The sequence below is a fragment of the Eublepharis macularius genome, chromosome 19 (genome assembly GCF_028583425.1).
Source record: "Eublepharis macularius isolate TG4126 chromosome 19, MPM_Emac_v1.0, whole genome shotgun sequence".
Lineage (NCBI taxonomy): Eukaryota > Metazoa > Chordata > Lepidosauria > Squamata > Eublepharidae > Eublepharis > Eublepharis macularius.
In genome coordinates, this window is record NC_072808.1 from 8,003,072 (window position 1) to 8,021,480 (window position 18,409).

The following is an 18,409-nucleotide window of genomic DNA, read 5'->3' on the forward strand; positions in this document are numbered from 1 at the left end:
TGCTGGTGGAAGACAGCCGCTGAAGGGGACAGGTCCATGTCTCTGGTGAGACAGTTCCAGAGTTTTGGTGCCACTACCAAGAAGGCCTTTTAATGGATTGCTACCTGCCTAATCTCAGAAGGTGAGGACACTAGAAACAGGGCCTCCAAAGATGATCACAGTGGTTGGATAGGTTCATAAAGGAGTAGATGGGTCTTCAGATAGGTTGATCCCAAACCATAGAGGGATTAAAGGTCAGCACCTTGAATTGTGCCCAGAAGTTGATTAGGAGCCAGCAAAGGTGAGCCTGGAGTGATACATTCCCTATGACCCACTCCAGTAGGGTTGCCAGCCTCCAGGTAGTGGCTGGAGATCTCCCGGAATTAGAACAGGTCTTTAGGCCACAGAGATCAGTTCACCTGGAGAAAATGGCTACTTTGGGAGGTGGACTCTATGGAATTATGCCATGCCAAGGTCCTTTCCCTCCCCCAATCCCACTTTCTCCAGGTTTCTCCAGGGTTCACCCCCCCCCCCCCCGATCTCCAGGAATTTCCCAACTTGGAGCTGGCAACCCTACACTCCAGTCAACTTCCTGGCTGCAGCATCCTGCACCAGTTGTAGTTTCCGAACACTTTCCAAGGGCAGTCCCAAGCAGATCGCATTGCAGTAGTCTAATCTAGATATAACAGTGTATGTACCACAGAGGCCAGATCTTTCCTACTCAGGAAAGGCCACAACTGGCTAACCACTCAAAGATGGTAAAAGGCTTACCTGTTCACAGCTGCCACTTTATCCAGCAGTCGGTCTGGGTCCAAGAGCACCCCAAACAGCATGTGTGGAAACAGGCCGCTGACGCTTTTCTTGGCATGGGTAATAAAGAGCACGGGTAATCAAGCCTGTATTAAAGGGACAATATGAAGGTTGCCAGCCTCCAGGTGGTGGCTGGAGATCTCCTGGAATTACAACTGATCTCCAGGTGACAGAGGTCACTTCACCTGGAGAAAATGGCTACTTTGGAGGATGGACTCTATGGCATTATATCATTCTGAGGCCCCTCCCCTCCCCAAACTCCGCCCTCTCCAAGCTCCACCCCCAAAATCTCCAGGAATTTCCCAGCCTGGACTTGGCAAGTCCAGGCAATGCTGGAGATCTCCAAGAATTACAGCTGATCTCCTGCTGACAGAGATCGGTTCTCCTGGAGAAAACAGCTGCTTTGGAGGGTGGCCTCTATGGCATTATACCCTCTTGAGCTCTCTCCCCAACCCCACCATTGCTAAGCTCCGCCCCGCAAATCTCCAGGAATTTCCCAAGCGGGAGCTGGCAACCCTAGCGATACATTTTTTTTCTCCAGGCGGTTGGCATGCCTACCTCATCGGCACAGCCCTTGCGATCACAGAGGCACTAGTGCGCAAGTGTATATGAACGAGTAGGGCACCAGTTGGCATAGGCTGGTCTAGTTCCATGACAGAATTAGTGCAGGTCCCAGAATCCAGCAAATTTAGGCCGTCCTGCTTCCAGCTCTGTTTCTGTCACAGCTGATTCAGTTTCTAAAAAGTGTGGGACTGGGACTGTGGGTCTGATTCCCGTGCAAATCTTGCGTGCTCTACAATGGACTAGGCAAACAAGGCTTCTGTTTTGGTAAGATGAGCACTGCCTGCCTGCGCTAAGCTCTCTTCTCTCTGACCTGGTAAAATCAAACGCCAGTTCAAGATTTGTGCACAGGAGAATAGAGAAAAAACCTGGGGAAAGGGAGAGTGGCACAGAAGGGCAGTGGTGGGGAGGGAAAGCGTGCACAGCGGCAGAAGGTACGTAGCCCTAAAGTGGGAAAAGGCCTTACAGAGAATGCCTTTAACTTGTTCAGTGGAGCCCTTTTTCAATGCTGCTTTGTATCACTCAACGGGGCTCAAAGAAAAGATAGCTGCAAGTATATTTGTACAACCACAGCCCTGAAGCTATAAACGTCCCATGTGCTGCAGTTCACGCTCAAAGTCCACGTTGGGCTTCAGAAGGCAAAATAGTTGCCTGCAGCTGAAACCAGTATGGGGGAGTGGTTACTGGGAATGTGATGGTGGAAAAGAGTGCCCTCAAGTCATGGCTTACGGCAACCCCTGGTGGGGTTTTCCTGGCAAGAGACTAACCGAAGTGGTTTGCCATTGCCTGCCTCTGGGAATATCTAGGCCATTTCCGCATGTCGTTAACCTGGTGCAACATCGCGCAAAACTCATGGAACGCTAGCGTCTTCATGGCGCGATTTCTGATGTCATTGCGCCACGAAAATGGAATCATGACGGGATGATGCCATGAAGACCGCCATTGTTCCATGAGTTTTGTGCGATGTTGCGCGAGGTTAACGACATGTGGAAACGGCCCTGGGTTCAAATCCCCACTGAGCCGTGAGGTTCACGTTCAAAGCCTAGCCTACCTGACAGGGTAGTTGTGAAGATACTATGGAGGAAGGGAGAAAGCATGTGTGCCGACCTGGGCTCCTTGGAGGAAAAGTGGGGTAAAAAGAGATGGGTGGATAGATAAAAAGCCTAGATTTTTCTGTTTTCTGTATTGTGTATAGTATGCGAGTAGCAGAGGGGGTTTGCCATTGTCTTCCTCTGCAGAGTCTTCCTTGGTCGTGTCCCATCCAAGGACCAACCCTGCTTAGCTTCTGAGATCTGACAAGATTGGGCTATACCACACCGCTTTCCCTCCCACCATAGGACGAGGATTACAAAATTAGAGACCAATGTTAACAACAAGCTATTGAAAGCAAGGTATACTATACACAATACAGAAAACAGATTAAAAGGTCAAGACGATGCACAAAAAGCTGGTGATACCTACAATATTAATTGTGGTAGACTACAGTCTTGTTTATACAGAGCCAGTTTGGTGTAGTGGTTAAGAGCAACAGGGCTGTAATCTGGAGAGCCAGGTTTGATTCCCCACTCCTCCACTTGAAGCCAGCCGGGTGACCTTGAGTCAGTCACAGCTCTCTCAGAGCTCTCTCAGCCTACCCACCTCACAGGGTGATTGCTGTGGGGATAATAATTGCATACTTTGTAAGCCGCTCTGAGTGGGCCTTAAGTTGTCCTGAAGGGCGGTATATAAATCAAATGTTGTTGTTGTTGTTATAAAGGTGCCCTCCTGGGCTATTCGTTCTATACCTTCTAACCTCCTTTTAAAAACGCCCTCTTGAAGATTACTATTTTGCACATTCTGGACAAAGTGTGGGAACCTTTGAAGCAGGCCATTCTAGAAGGTAGGACCATCACGGAGAATCCATGTGAAAAGGCAGCTTCCAACCGTATCCATTTGCAGGACGGCACCTTTTAGAGAGGAATCTTAAAGGGAATCCTTCAGTTTTGGAGGAGAGAGCTGTCTGTTCTAAAAGAAACAGTATTGACATATGTAGCAGTAGTATTTTCCAAAGTAGAAGAAAGCTCCTTCTCCGTAGCAGCCAGCCACCCTTTCCTACTAAACGCACCACCACAGAACTCTTCGATCTGTAGCAGGGCCCGTCCGGCTCACTCTATTGACCACCGGGTGTTCAGTTTGGATTGTGAATTTCAGCCACAGCTGCAAGTGTGTGGATGAAGCCAAAACACAGGCAGTAGAGCAACGGGAGGACTCCAAAAAAGCAGGAGGGAAGCATGGCTGAAGCTTGACATGCGTTTGGATGGTTTTCGCTTGCTACAAATGTTCAGAATTGTGAATTTTTCCAAAGCAACTGGCTCGAGATGGGTCCTGAACCTGACGTGTAGGAAAAGAAGAAAATGGATTAGATGGAGAGTGAAGAGGAAGGTTGAGAAAAAACAGGCAGGATTAAAAACAGTTCAGGATCAAAGATCAAAACCAGAGTGGGATTGCAGAAGGGTTGCCAACTCCAGGTCTGGAAATTCTTGGAGATTTGTGGGTGAAGCCTCGGAAGCCAGAGTTGGGGATGGGGTCTCAACAGGAATATGATGCCATAGAGTCCACCCTATGAGTTGCCATTTTCTCTAAGAGCAGAACCACAAGTGACAAAAGGCACAGATTGGGCACTTGTCAGCTTCCCTCAAGTTTTGATGGGAAATGTAGGCATCCTGGTCTTGCAGCTTGGCTCTCCGACTGCCGTCCAACGGACTTTTCAACTGTCACTTGTCCAACATTCCGCCAAGCTGCCTACATTTCCCATCCAAACTTGAGGGAAGCTGACAAGTGTCCAACCTGTGCCTTTTGTCACTTGTGGTTCTGCTAAGAGAAGGGAACTCTGTAGTCACAGAAATTGCAGGTCCCACCTGCAGGTTGGCAGCTCTATGTAGGTTTGCCAAAAAACTTGGAGCACAATGGCCTTTAATAGAGGTTTAATAGAGGTGTGGATATGGGAAGCTGAAATTTTGCACGGTGTGGAGGTAAATAACATCAACTGGAAAATAACAGCTCATTCAATTGTGGAACTGTTTGTTCTAGGGATTTTTTTTCCTGCAGACCAACACCTATAATCTTTACCTTTTACTGACATCATGAAAGAACAACTAAAACTGCAGCCCTGTGTACATTTACCTGGGAGTAAATCTCACTGATCCAAGTAGGGCTTAGCTTCCATAGCCCTGAGAGTCCATCTTGCTTATCCCACCTGTTACCTGTGTAATCCATCCGAGAGGAATTTTCATAGATGCATTGTCGAAGGCTTTTACGGCCGGAGAACGATGGTTGTTGTGGATTTTCCGGGCTGTATTGCCGTGGTCTTGGCGTTGTAGTTCCTGACGTTTCGCCAGCAGCTGTGGCTGGCATCTTCAGAGGTGTAGCACCAAAAGACAGAGATCTCTCAGTGTCACAGTGTGGAAAAGATGTTGGCAGGTAAGTTATATCTACTCAGGAAGGTGGGGTTGGGCTGAGTCATCCTTTTCCACACTGTGACACTGAGAGATCTCTGTCTTTTGGTGCTACACCTCTGAAGATGCCAGCCACAGCTGCTGGCGAAACGTCAGGAACTACAATGCCAAGACCACGGCAATACAGCCCGGAAAACCCACAACAACCAATTTTCATAGACCCCCAAAAGACAAGCGCAAAGATAGAAGTATAAATGTCTTATTTTTTTTACAAGCAAAATTGCAAATTCACCCGATATGTGACTCTGTGTGTGAGAAAGAGAGAGAGATACAAACTGCTGCAACCTACACCTTACAACATATATCTTAATTTTTATTTACTGAGCTGCTGCAGCAGCACAGTGGTTCAGTGGTTGGGCTGCGAATCAGCACTCTGCTAGTTCGGATCTTTGTTGTTGAGGGATCTGAGCAAACTGGAGTGTTACAGCAGGCAGCAGCATAGATTTGTTGGGCTGGGTGTGAACCTTTATAGTGCTGTGATGATATGTTGTAAACCTGCCTGAGGGAGTGTTTTCCTAAGGCACAGACTGTGTAAATCATAGCACTCCACTACTGCTGGTTAATTGTTAATATTTACCTCTGTGCACTTCTTAAGGAAATAAAATCTTGCTTAGCATGCTCTGAGAATTCCATACTCAGATCTTAAATCCTTACATTAAATGAGGACATGGTATTCAATCTCCCCAACTGGAGTTTTCTAAATTTACTGATGTATTTAAATATTTGTTCCCCAACTTTGCCCATGCTTGGCTTGCTTCTCCCCTTTTCAAAATCATTCTGGCAGTATTTCTGTTTGCCTTTTTAAATGTGATCTTTCAAAGCCGGTTCACAGAATACGATGTGCTCTTGCCCCTTTGTGCCCTGTGGACTGGCGTTCCCTGGAATTCCATGCGCAGATCTCAGTTTCTGGGCTGGGTTCAGATAGCCGGCTCAAGGTTGACTCAGCCTTCCATCCTTCTGAGGTCGGTAAAATGAGTACCCAGTTTCCTGGGGGTAAAGTGTAGATGAATGGGGAAGGCAATGGCAAACCACCCCGTAACAAAAGTCTGCCAAGAAAACGTTGTGATGCGATTGACCCCCCCCCATGGGTCAGTAACGGTGCTTGCACAGGGGACTACCTTTACCTTTACAAGCCCAGTGTGGAATGAGATATTGGACTGAGAAGCCGGTGCATGGGGGGGGGCTTAAGTGTCCCCATTCCCCGAGCCATTTTTCTGGTCCTGAAGTGCCCTGGGGGACTGCTCTTTGCCCCACTGGGGAAACTTGCATCACTGCCCACCAATTTCCCCAAAGAGCAACTCCGTGAGTCCATCTCAGGTCGGGAAAATGGCAGAGGAGGAGGGTTATGCCCTCTCTTCCCATGTGGCACAGATGTTTTTAATGAGTTGGGTCTTAGTCCAAAGTGATACAAAGAACTCTACACCGAGGCCATTTTGGCACAGGAAAGTGGTGTGGGAGCAGGTGGGAGCTCTTTCTCCTTCTACACCACAAATTTGGAATCCAGGCCATTTCCACACATGTTGAATAATGCACTTTCAATGCACTTTTGTAATAATCAGTTTCAAATGTTCACTAAAGAGTATTGAAAGTGGATTATCGATCATCAGTGTGTGGAAGCAGCCCCAGTCAGGCTCCCTCTGGCTTTAAAAATGACATTGACTGCAGCTTCTGTAGGCAAAACAGATCCTGGTTTGGATCCCACTCCTGCCATGAGCTCAGTAGGTGGCCTTGTGGCAGCCACTCCTCTCAGCCCCAGCTCCCCAGCTGCATTGTGAGGATAACAATAACACTAATTTGTTCCCTGCTTTGGGTGAGGCACAAATCTGTCTAGAAGAGCAGTATATAAGCAGAGTTGTTGTTGTTATTTGAATTATCCAAAACACAATCAACAATAAGCAGAGGTCACATGTTATTTTTTTTATTGTTGTTGTTATTGTTATTAAAAGTCTTGAGTAGTTTAGGGCCAAGCTACACATGACGAATGACACTTGAACAGCAAGTGTATTTCTCCCTGTTCACTTGCCCTCCACTCAATCCACTTGCCGTTCAAGTGTCATTCGTCATGTGTAGCTTGGCCCTTAGTCCTAGATTTTGGGCACAGACCAAATAAAATATGTCTGGGCCACCAGATTGAAGGACCATGTTATACGTGAATTGGCTCTCTGTCCATCTCACTTTCTTGAGCTGAAAATCTTTGGTAAGAAACCTTCTATGCATGAGAAGGTTTTCGGAAAGGTTGATATTTGCAGGTCCCTTACAGAAGGACAGGAATTTCTTCATATTTCTACTATATTACGCCTATCTATGATTTACAAAAATGTTCTGGTAGAGGAGGGTGACCTCCTTGAGGGAGAAAATGAACGATCTTTGTTGGGGTTTCACCACTGCATTGCAATCACTAGCAGGGATCCATTCCCTGTGCTCCTGCTCCCAAGAAGGAAAACGCAGTACCGGACTTGGGTTTTAAAATTCCACAACTTTCTGGGCAGAACTGCAGCATAGCCCAAACAGACCGCTGACACATTGCAGCACTGCAGAGAAGAGAGGCTACAGGGCTGCCTCCTTCAGGCTATCATAATAACCAGACATCATAAACCGGATTTAACTTCCTGGCCAATGGGACCCAAATGCTGGCGTTCAACATTGTACTTCCCACAGACCCACTGCGATGCCTGGTGAAAAGTAGGCCTGGCGAGGCATGCCTCCTGGATGGCAGCCAAGTTCAGTGCGCCTCTAGTCCAAAGGGATCTGGGACAGTCTGCTTCGTACCATATTTGCCCAATGGACTAAGTTCTGCTCCTCCCTGTACTTACAAAGGTGCCTTAAAGTGACCCTTTAGTCTGATTTGATGTTCTGATCAGCTTTTCCTCCAGCTTTGAGTTCTATTATGCAAGGAGCAGGGCTCATTTTGAGGGGGAATGCACCAGAACACAGTTCCGGCAGTTCCCCAAAGAGGTCACATGTCAGGTGGCCCCGCCCACCTGACTCTTGGCCATTTTGGGCCCGTTTCAGCCTGGATTGGGGCCGAAACGGCCCAGATCGGGCCTCTGACAGGTGGTGGATCACTCTCCCACTCAGCAGCAGCCTGATTGTGACCATTTTGGGCCCCTTTTCGGCCATTTTCAGCCCCTTTTTGCCATTTTGGGCCCAATTTCGGCCCTGAATGGCCAGGATTGGGTCCAAAACAGCCAGGATAGGTGATGTCAGGGGGCGTGGCATAAGCAAATCAGTTATGCTAATTACACACTTCTGGTGATGGCAAGGGGTGTGACATATGCTAATGAGTTATGCTAATAGGTTATGCTAATGAGTTCCTCCAGCTCTTTTTCTACAAAATGACCCCTGGCAAGGTTTTTTATTGTGGGTTTCTTGTATGAATGTAAGATCTCTGCACACACACCTGAATGTTTGCAAAACTCCCTTGCATTCAATGGCTTAGTGGTTAAGTGGTTCGGCTGTGAATCAGCACTCTGCTGGTTCGAATCCAATTACTGCCATGAGCTCAGTAGGCGGCCTTGGGTAAGCCACTCCTCTCAGCCCTGGTTGTGTTGTGGGGATAATAATAACACTGATCTTGTTCTCCACTCTGTTTGAGACACTCATCTGTCTTGAAGACTGGTATATAAGTGCAGGTTTTTTTGTGTTGTTGTTGTTGTTGTTGTTGTTGTTGTTGTTGTTGTTGTTGTTGTTGTTACAAGCAAGTGATTTATATTTAGCCATAGCCTGGCACACAAAAAGAGAGACATTCCACCAGTACATAAATAACAGTAGTCCCCTGGGTCAATCCCTTCTCAACAATTTGAAACCCATGAAAACACGTTCTGTATACCCATAGGGAGTGAATTCTTTGAACAGCCCAAAAGAGAAACTCCCCCGAAAGAAAGGAAGGAAAACCAAGCAGACGAGCACATGGAAACTATTAACAAATGGAGTACTTGTTTTCGTTTGCGACCTGAATCATTACAGAGTGATCCAAAAACCAAAGACAGGGACTCATTTTCTTATTAAGCCTAACCAAAATAACACGACACTCTTTTGAATTATCCAGAAGTCTTCATCAGGCTGGAATCTAGAAGCAGTGGAGGAGAACGATATTTTGGCTCACAATCTTAAAGTCTCTCTTTGTCAACATCCTGTGTAGGAAGTTTTTTTTTTTAAGATGAATAATCACTTCCTGGATTTTTAAAATTGCTGGATATGTGGATTTCGAAGGCACACTATGCGTTTTGTTCCGTCTCTCCCGTCATTGGTGCCTGAGTGCTTCCAGATGTTAATTATGGCATCCAGCATTTGGACTGGAGGGCCTTCCGAGGGGTGTGATAGCCCCACATGGCTTGCCTTGGTGCCATTCTAAAAGTCAAAGGAGGGGCTTCCCTTGACAATAAATGGACCTCTTCCTCACGAAGAATAGCTGTGCCTGTGACTTTTCTAAAGATGGCTTGTGGCTTTAAGGTTTTTGGACAAAGAACCGGGAATGCAGAAATGATGCAATCGTTGGACTTAAGAGGCTGAGACAGGCTGTTTTCTTCCCTGTTTCGAAATCTGTGAATATTACAGTGGCATCTTGAAGCAGCTGTCATGGGTCCAGGGGAGCCGATGGTGACAAGTGAGCTCTGTCAAGTGCCCATGGATCTAACGGCAGGTCTGACCAGGATGTACTCAAGAGTTAAGTAGGTCTGTTTCTGTCTGTTCTGGGATCCTGTAAAATCTTAAACTGGAATGGCAATTCAAGCGTTTTCTTACTCGGCATAACCTGACTGGAAATGTACAGCTTTGGGGCCTCAAAGCTGTACATTCTTTTCCTAATCCTTCTTGGGCCTCGCCCTGCGTCTAGAGCTCTTCCTATTGTGTGATTACCCCTCTGAGGGTTGGGTCTTCCTAGCTTCTTGGGAGACTCTTAATAGCTTGCACAGTTTCTGCTTTACTTCCCCCTGACAAAATGGGATCTGAGTCTATGGCGTGGGTGACAAGTTAACCCATATGCTCCCCACATCGGTCAACAGGAACTTCACTGTTCCCATGCCTCCAGTTTATTCAGTAAAATTGCGGGGTCATATTTCAGTTCTTTGACCTTTTCAGTGAGAGCCTTGCTACAAGTGACATTTTACACGTGAAGGATAAAGGATAATTTTTGCAAGTCTTTCTGGGAACTGAAGTTCCTCTCCCCCACCTCTTTTCCTTTTGTTCCTTCCCCTCGCTGCCTGAAGAGACAGAGAAAGCCTGCGGCAACAGCAACTTTTGCAAATCGTTCCTCCATTCACAAGCGTGCTCTCAGTGATCTTTGGGGCAGGCAGCTGCAACTTTCTCAGCTTTCTCTGGAGCATTCCCCCCCCCCCGCCAGCAAGACGATTTGCAAAAGCTGATGTTGCCGTAGGCTCTCTCTGTCTCTTCAGGCAGCGAGGGGAAGGAACAGAAGTAAAAGGGGTGGGGGAGAGGAACTTCAGTTCCCAGAAAGACTTGCGAAAATGATCCTTTATCCTTCACGTGTAAAATGTCACTTGTAGCAAGGCTCTCAGACTCCTGTTGCCGCCGCGCCTGCGATTCCTTTTTCTTGAGAGGCACGTTTTTTCAGGGCATTTTGTGAGGAAGCAAATTGTTCTCAGTACAGATTCCTTCACAAACTTCTTAATTTGTGCCAAGTGCTCTGGGTGGTTCTAACGTTGTTCTGTGACTGAAAAATAGCCCTTAAGGTTATTTGGGAGATGTCATGCGTGCCCTAGTGTTCAGTTTACCTGAGGGCAACAGAAGCAAACCGGACACAAATTAACTCCAAGGTTTATGTTTAGATTTAGCCAGGGGCAGTGGAAGCCAAGAATTCAAGATTCTATTCTTATCTGCAAGGTTGCTTTCTCCAGATGCTCATGTTTTTAATAACAAGTTCACTGCGTTTAACAACTTTCACTTAGCTTACATGTTGACTTGAAAGTAAGTTCCACTGTTCACTGAAGTTTATTCTGAAGGACCTGCAAGGAATTGTACCCTTCGACTCTATCTGTTTCTTCCGACTTTGATTTAATCTCGGTACTATCCTGAGTGAATTTCTTCATAGAGGTTTCCTACACCACAGGGCTCATTTCGAGGGGGAATGCACAGGAACGCAGTTCCGGCAGTTACCCAAAGAGGTCACATGTCAGGTGGCCCCACCCACCTGACTCTCGGCCATTTTGGGACCATTTCGGCCTGGATTGGTGTCGAAATGGCCTGGATTGGGCCTCTGACAGGTGGTGGATCACTCTCCTAGTCATCAGTGGCCCGATCCTGACCATTTTGGGCCCCTTTTCAGCCATTTTGGGCTCAATTTTGGCCCTGAATGGCCAGGATTGGGTCCAAAACAACCAGAATAGGTGATGTCAGGGGATGTGGCATATGCAAATCAGTTATACTAATGACACACTTCTGGTGATGTCAAGGGGCATGGCATATGCTAATGAGTTATGCTAATAAGTTCCTCCAGCTCTTTTTCTACTAAATGACCCCTGCTACACCCTATCATTCATTGGCTATTAAGGGAGCAACCCAAAGCGGACTCGGAGATGTCCCGCTGAAGGCAATGGGAGTAACGTGTTAGTAAAACATGGTTAGGATTAGGCTGAAAGAACAACAGCTGTGAGCCTCTAGAGTGAATCAACTTCTGAGAAATGCTTCTATGAAGTGTGCTGAGTTTTGCAGAAACTGAGGGCCAAGCTACACATGACGAAAGACACTTGCCTGGCAAGTGGATTGAGTGGAGGGCAAGTGAACAGGGAGAAATACACTTGCCGTTCAAGTGTCATTCGTCATGTGTAGCTTGGCCCTGAGAGTCAGGATTTGGGCTGCTTCCATGGGGATGTTTTGCTTCACCTTGGCTTCTGAACTGCAGTGTTGTTTTTGCCCCATGCTATTGTCCTCTGTCCGTCCTGTTTCTCTTCCCCCTCCCCGCCCCGCTTCGCTGAGATCTTTCCCAAACCGGGTGGATATGAACATTTTGGAAAGATTGCATTCAGAAGCATCCTTGGGCACCATGTTGACAGGAAGATGTGTGTATTTGTAGGTCCTGCTCCCAACAGTGCCCTTTTCGTTGTCTTAGAGCGGAACTACAAGTGACAAAAGGCACAGGTTGGACACTTGTCAGCTTCCCTCAAGTTTTGATGGGAAATGTAGGCATCCTGGTCTTGCAGCTTGGCTCTCCGACTGCTGTCCAACAGACTTTTCAATTGTCACTTGTCCAACATTCCGCCAAGCTTCCTACATTCCCCATCAAAACTTGAGGGAAGCTGACAAGTGTCCAACCTGTGTCAGGCGTCACTTGTGGTTCCGCTCTTAATCCGTGCGACCACCAATTTTTCCCTTGCCTCTGAACCAGAGTGCTTTTTCAGGCTTTCTAAAAAATGGCTATTGATGAGTGTATCTAATTGCCATTTAAAGCCATTCCAAGCTTCTGGGTTTCACTCCATTGCACAGCAGTGGGTTTCATAAGTTAATTGCGCTTTATGTGTGTGGTGGGGGTATATGCCTTGAATCCACAGGTTTGTTACTGGTATTTTATTACCCCTAGCGTTGTTCTTTCTCTCTCTCTTGCCTCAGCTCAGCTTCCGAGTTTGGCAACCAGCATTTTTCATTTGCATGCACCCTACGGCATGAACAGGTGCAAAGATCTTCTGAATGTCTTGTGGGCAGACAAAGCTGCCACCCCCACCCTGCCACCGCCCACAATCCAGCTGGTGGTTGACTTCCGGTTGACTATAGAATATGACTCACCTAAGCGGGAGGATGAACTTTAGAGAGCAGAGTGTTGCTTGTCCAAACAAGGTTTGCATTGCAAATCTCTTTTAGTTGGAAATCCGTCATGTGGTTAGGTGGGAGAACCGTACTACTAAGAACATTTTGTAGAACGTGTTGCCCAGAGGCGCTGTGGTAGGTTGTGAATAGAAATTTACTTCCCCCATTGTGTGAGAATTCTGATCCTTTTCCTATGAAACGGGAGTGCCTCTGACTTATCACTCACCCTGTGGGCGAAGCTACAAGTGACGAATGACACTTGAATGGCAAGTGTATTTCTCCCTGTTCACTTGCGCTCCACTCAATCCACTTGCCGTTCAAGTGTCATTCGTCACGTGTAGCTTGGCCCTGAGACTTGGTTCCCGATTTCCCTTCCTTCTAGGGCTATTTCAACAAAGCACTTATCTTGCAAGGCTATCACCCTTTCTGTTAACATTGTCCTAATGTTGCAATCTCCTTGCTTCCCAGACTCCTGTACGGAAAGGGCCTCTGTTTTGGGGGAGCAGCGGAAAACGCAATTCTTGCAGGGACGGTTGTTTCCTGCATTTTCTTTTGCCTGTCAGGACAAAAGTATGACTAAAGATTTTTCTTTTACAATTCTGAATATTAGTTGCTCTTCTATAAAGTGTAGTAAGAGCAACTTCCAGGCAAAATGGTAACAAACGGCAATAACACCATCTAATATGGAAGGGGAGGATATCCTGTAGGAAGGTGAATGCATTAAAATAAATTATTTATACAGCATTCATAAACTGCAGATTTCGTACGTTCCCAAGAAAATTTGCAGCCGTAATAAAATGCAGTCTTAAAAACCATGATCAAGTAAGTTAATTAACAACAGATTAACTCCAAACTAAAATCTAGCGCCAATACTACTAGTGATAATGTCGTTTGTTTTACTAATCATCATTTTGCTACCGAAAGATGGTGCCTGATACAGGTGTCATAGGACACCATCCCACGCATGGCGAGAATGGATATGCACAAAGTTTTCTTTGGGTTGTACTTGATTTGCTTTGTTAATTTTTTGTAAACCCGGAAACAACCCACATTGAATCCGTGATCAGGGTACATCTTTATTTCTGGTTGGAGTTCGTTTCTGAAGATTGCAGTAAAAAGCATTGAGTTCCTCCATCCCCAAGTCCCACTGTCTGCAGGGTTTACCCCCCTCCTTCGCCAAATCTCCAAGAATTTCCCAACCTGGAGCTGGTGATCCTACTTGCAAACAGCAACTGGCAGAGAGGGGCATTACTATCTCTCGTCATGGAGGATTGTTTTAGACATTACAGCTAATCTTGGTGACATTAACCTTGCATGAATTTTCCAGTGATTTTAGCTTGTGGACTTCATCACAGATTATTTAAACACAGGCAAATAAATTTAGAGGTGTATGTGTGAGGGGTAGTAGTAGTAGTAGTAGTAGTAGTAGTAGTAGTAGTAGTAGTAGTAGTAGTAGTATAACATTTGATTTATATACAGCCCTTCAGGACAACTTAATGCCCACTCAGAGCGATTTACAAAGTAAGTCATTATTATCCCCACAAGAACAATCACCCGGTGACGTGGGTAGGGCTGAGAAAGCTCCTAGAAGCTGTGACTGACTCAAGGTCACTCAGCTGGCTTCAAGTGGAAGAGTGGGAAATCAAACCTGGTTCTCCAGATTAGAGTCCTGCCGCTCTTAACCACTATACCAAACTGGCTCTCAAAACCATCCTGATTGTCCAACTGGCTTTACTTAATGCAAAAATGCAAGAGAGCTGCTGTAGCACAGCGGTTAAGTGGTTCGACTGCGAATCAGCACTCTACTGGGCCGTTTCCAGATGGCTGACCTGCACCCGGGACGGCGCACCATGTTTCGGATCGTGCCGGGGAAAACGCGAAATATCGCATTTTCTCACGCGAGTTTTGCGCGACGTCGCACAAAACTCGCACGAGAAAACGCAATATTTCGTGTTTTCCCTGGCACGATCCGAAACATGGCGCGACATCCCGGGTGCAGGTCAGCTGTCTGGAAATGGCCCAGGTTCAAATCCCACTACTGCCATGAGCTCAGTAGGTGGCCTTGGGTAAGCCACTCCTCTCAGCCCCAGCTGAGAACAAATAATACTAATTTGTTCACCGGTCTGGGTGGGACACTAATCTGTCTAGAAGAGTGGTATATAAGCGCAGTTATTATTAACAATAGTTTGGATTCTACTTAGAGTCTTGTAGGCACAAAGCCTGAGGTGTGATTTTAACCAATTCCTCCTCCCCTAGCAGCCAAAAACAATTCCTACTTTTATAATTTAGTAAATGTGTTGGATCCCTTCCTCAATAACTGGTAGTTGGCTACTATCAGCCATGGAGATCACAGGTTTCCTGTGGGAGGGAGGAACAGTTGAAAACCACTCCTTCTCTTGTGGTTACAAGAGGGATCTAAGCCCCTCTGCCCTTACCTTCTATTTAATTATTTAATTAAAATATTTTATCCCACTCTCCAGTGTAAAGTGCTCCCAAACACACCCCACAATGCTAAATAAATAACTTTCAGAAAGAACCCCACTATTTTTTTCTCCCTGTGAGCAGAACAAGCAAGAAATATAAGACACAAGTATCTATCTAGTATTTGATCACGTAATATGGGAACTTTGTTCTTATTGTTACCGTTATATTATACCACTTGAAGTAACTAAAAGTGCAAAATTATGTTTGATTCCTCATGGAATAGTTGATGTTGTTGTGAAACTGATTTGAGTTTCAAATCTTTGTTTTGGTTGCAGCTGTGTTATTTGACTATTATATGTTTGGAATTCTTTGGTATGATGTTGTAGAAAGTTGTATATTGTTGGCTGCAATAAATTCGAAAAAAGGAAAACCGTTTCTCCAAGAATCCTGTTGTGTTGGGACATTTTTCTGCTTGTAATATTTTGTCATTGATTTTTTTCAAGTATAAAGTGATCCCAGGTTTTTGAAAACCGGTTTGAGATTGACGGACGGTCATGTGGTTTCCATCTTGCTGCAGCTGCAGTCTTAGCTACAACTAATAGGTTGTTTATAAGGTCACGTCTAATTTGGGAGATTAGTATGTTGTTCCACTGATCAAGAAATATTATTTCTGGTTTGAGGGGTATTTTATAGCCTGTTATTTCTAGTATTTGGTTTATTACTTCGACCCAGAGTTTTTCTATGTACTGGCATTTCCATCCACAATGAGCGAAAGTGTCAATTTCACTGCAGCCTTTCCAGCACACTGGAGATCTTGTAGATAATAGAATTGATAGAGAACACGTATTCTTTAAGAGCCCCGTGGCACAGAGTGGTAAGCAGCAGTATTGCAGCCCAAGCTCTGCTTAAGTTACAACCTGAGTTCGATCCTGGTGGAAGGTGGATTCAGGTAGCCAGCTCAAGGTTGACTGGGGGCCAAGCTACAAGTGACGAATGACACTTGAACAGCAAGTGGATTGAGTGGAGCGCAAGTGAACAGGGAGAAATACACTTGCTGTTCAAGTGTCATTCGTCATGTGTAGCTTGGCCCTCAGCCTTCCATCCTTCCGAGGTCGGTAAAATGAGTACCCAGTTTCCTGGGGGTAAAGTGTAGACGGCTGGGGAAGGCAGTGGCAAACCACCCCGTAAAAAGTCTGCCAAGAAAACATCGCGTCCCCCGCATGGGTCAGTAATGACTCGGTGCTTGCACAGGGGACTACTTTTACCTTTTTATTCTTTACCATCCCAGGAAAATGAATACTGCTTGTAGAACTTGGGCCTGATACTTGTGAAATTACCTTTCAGACCACAAAGAGTGAACAAAGTTTCCATTATTCTGTTTAGGAAGTATTTCTAATGGCTGATTGCCCAAATCTGCCCCAGGGAAAACACTGAGGCTTGGAATAATGGTCTTAATCAGATAATTCACTCTAATAACTGGAAGCAAGTTAATACAATTCAAAAATTATCCCCAGAGTTGAATGGAAGGCTGAGTGGCTGGTAAATAGAAAACAAATTTACTCATCGTCCTGAGGATATTGGTACCGTTGCATTTTCCCTTTCATTGCTATCCTAAGAACGCTTTCCAGGGAGTAAGCCTGACGGAATAGAGAAGAAAGTATCTTTAGGAAAGCAGCCATTATGATATGCAGCGCCGCCCTAAGCAGTACACCCTTCTAAGGGCCAAGCTACAAGTGATGAACGGCAAGTGTATTTCTCCCTGTTCACTTGCCCTCCACTCAATCCACTTGCCGTTCAAGTGTCATTCGTCATGTGTAGCTTGGCCCTGAGACCGTTGACTCCTCTCCGCCTTTCTCCCCTATTGGCTGCTTCATCATTCACCTTTCCTCCATTTTATGCTCACACAACCATGCTATCTGAGGGCCAATCTACAAGTGACGAATGACACTTGAACGGCAAGTGTATTCCTCCCTGTTCACTTGCCCTCCACTCAATCCACTTGCCGTTCAAGTGTCATTCAGAGACAACTTGGGGCCAAGCTACACATGACGAATGACACTTGAACGGCAAGTGTATTCCTCCCTGTTCACTTGCCCTCCACTCAATCCACTTGCCGTTCAAGTGTCATTCAGAGACAACTTGGGGCCAAGCTACACATGACAAATGACACTTGAACGGCAAGTGTATTTCTCCCTGTTCACTTGCCCTCCACTCAATCCACTTGCCGTTCAAGTGTCATTCGTCATGTGTAGCTTGGCCCTTGCACAGGGATGCTCAAGTGAAAGATTTTACACTTGTTCTCCCATTGTGGATACACATGCATAGCTAGGGAGACAAGAGTACACTTGAATATAAGACCACACAGAAAGTAAGAGCTGAGCTACAAGTGACGAATGACCCTTGCCTGGCAAGTGAACAGACTCACGTGTATTCCTCCCTGTTCACTTGCCATTCACTTGTGCTTTACTTGATCAAGTGGAGAGCTACAAGTGACGAATGACACTTGCCTGGCAAGTGAACAGACTCACGTGTATTCCTCCCTGTTCACTTGTGGAGCGCAAGTGGGGGTGGAGCCTAGAGGTGGTGGGGTTTGTAGAGGGACCTCAGCAGGATATAATACCATAGAGTCCATCCTCCAGAGCAGCCAATATTTCCAGGAGATCTCTGTCATCTGGATATCAGTTGTAATTCTTGGAGATGTCCAGGCCTCACCTTGAGGTTGACAACTCTATAAATAACAAGTTGGATTTCACAGTTTTCTCAGTGCACAAGACTCCTTGTTAATTTTCAGAGCCAAGCTACAAGTGATGAATTACACTTGCCAGGTAAGTGTAATTCGTCACTTGTAGCTTGGCTGTCACTGTCTGCTTGCTCACTTCTGAAGACATGAGCTGTGACTCACGAAAGCTCATACTCTACCACCAATTTTGTTAGTCTTACAGGTGCTACCGGACTCTTGCTCTTTCCTACAGCTGCAGACAGACTAACACGGCGACCCATTTTGATCTGTCTGCTCGCGCTAAGTGAAAGTGATTGTATCGCCTACCGTATCCTCTGCATGCATGAGACGCAAGATATTTCTTCTGATATAATTTCAAAAACAGATGAACAAAAATCATGCAAACCTTTGCCCCGTCTGCATATTATTTCATTTAAAATTATATCAAGCCGCAGCGGATTGCAGTCGCGCTCGTGATTTTTTTGCTTGAATGGAACTACACCAAGTACCATTTCCCTTTCTGCTCACGCATCACTGGATCCCAGTCAATGCATTCATAGTAAAATTAGACCTGTGTAACAAATGAATAAAAATACTCCTCCTCGGCGATGCAGAAGAGGTCATTGGTATAATGGTATTAGCAATAATTCCTCAGAACAGGGTG

At 45.9% G+C, this 18,409-nt stretch overlaps 1 protein-coding gene across 2 annotated transcripts in view; it reads left to right on the forward strand.

Moving 5' to 3' along the window:
• The window catches only part of B4GALNT1 (beta-1,4-N-acetyl-galactosaminyltransferase 1), a 70,883-nt gene that overhangs the window by 3,104 nt on the left and 49,370 nt on the right, over positions 1-18,409 (forward strand). The window lies entirely within an intron of this gene.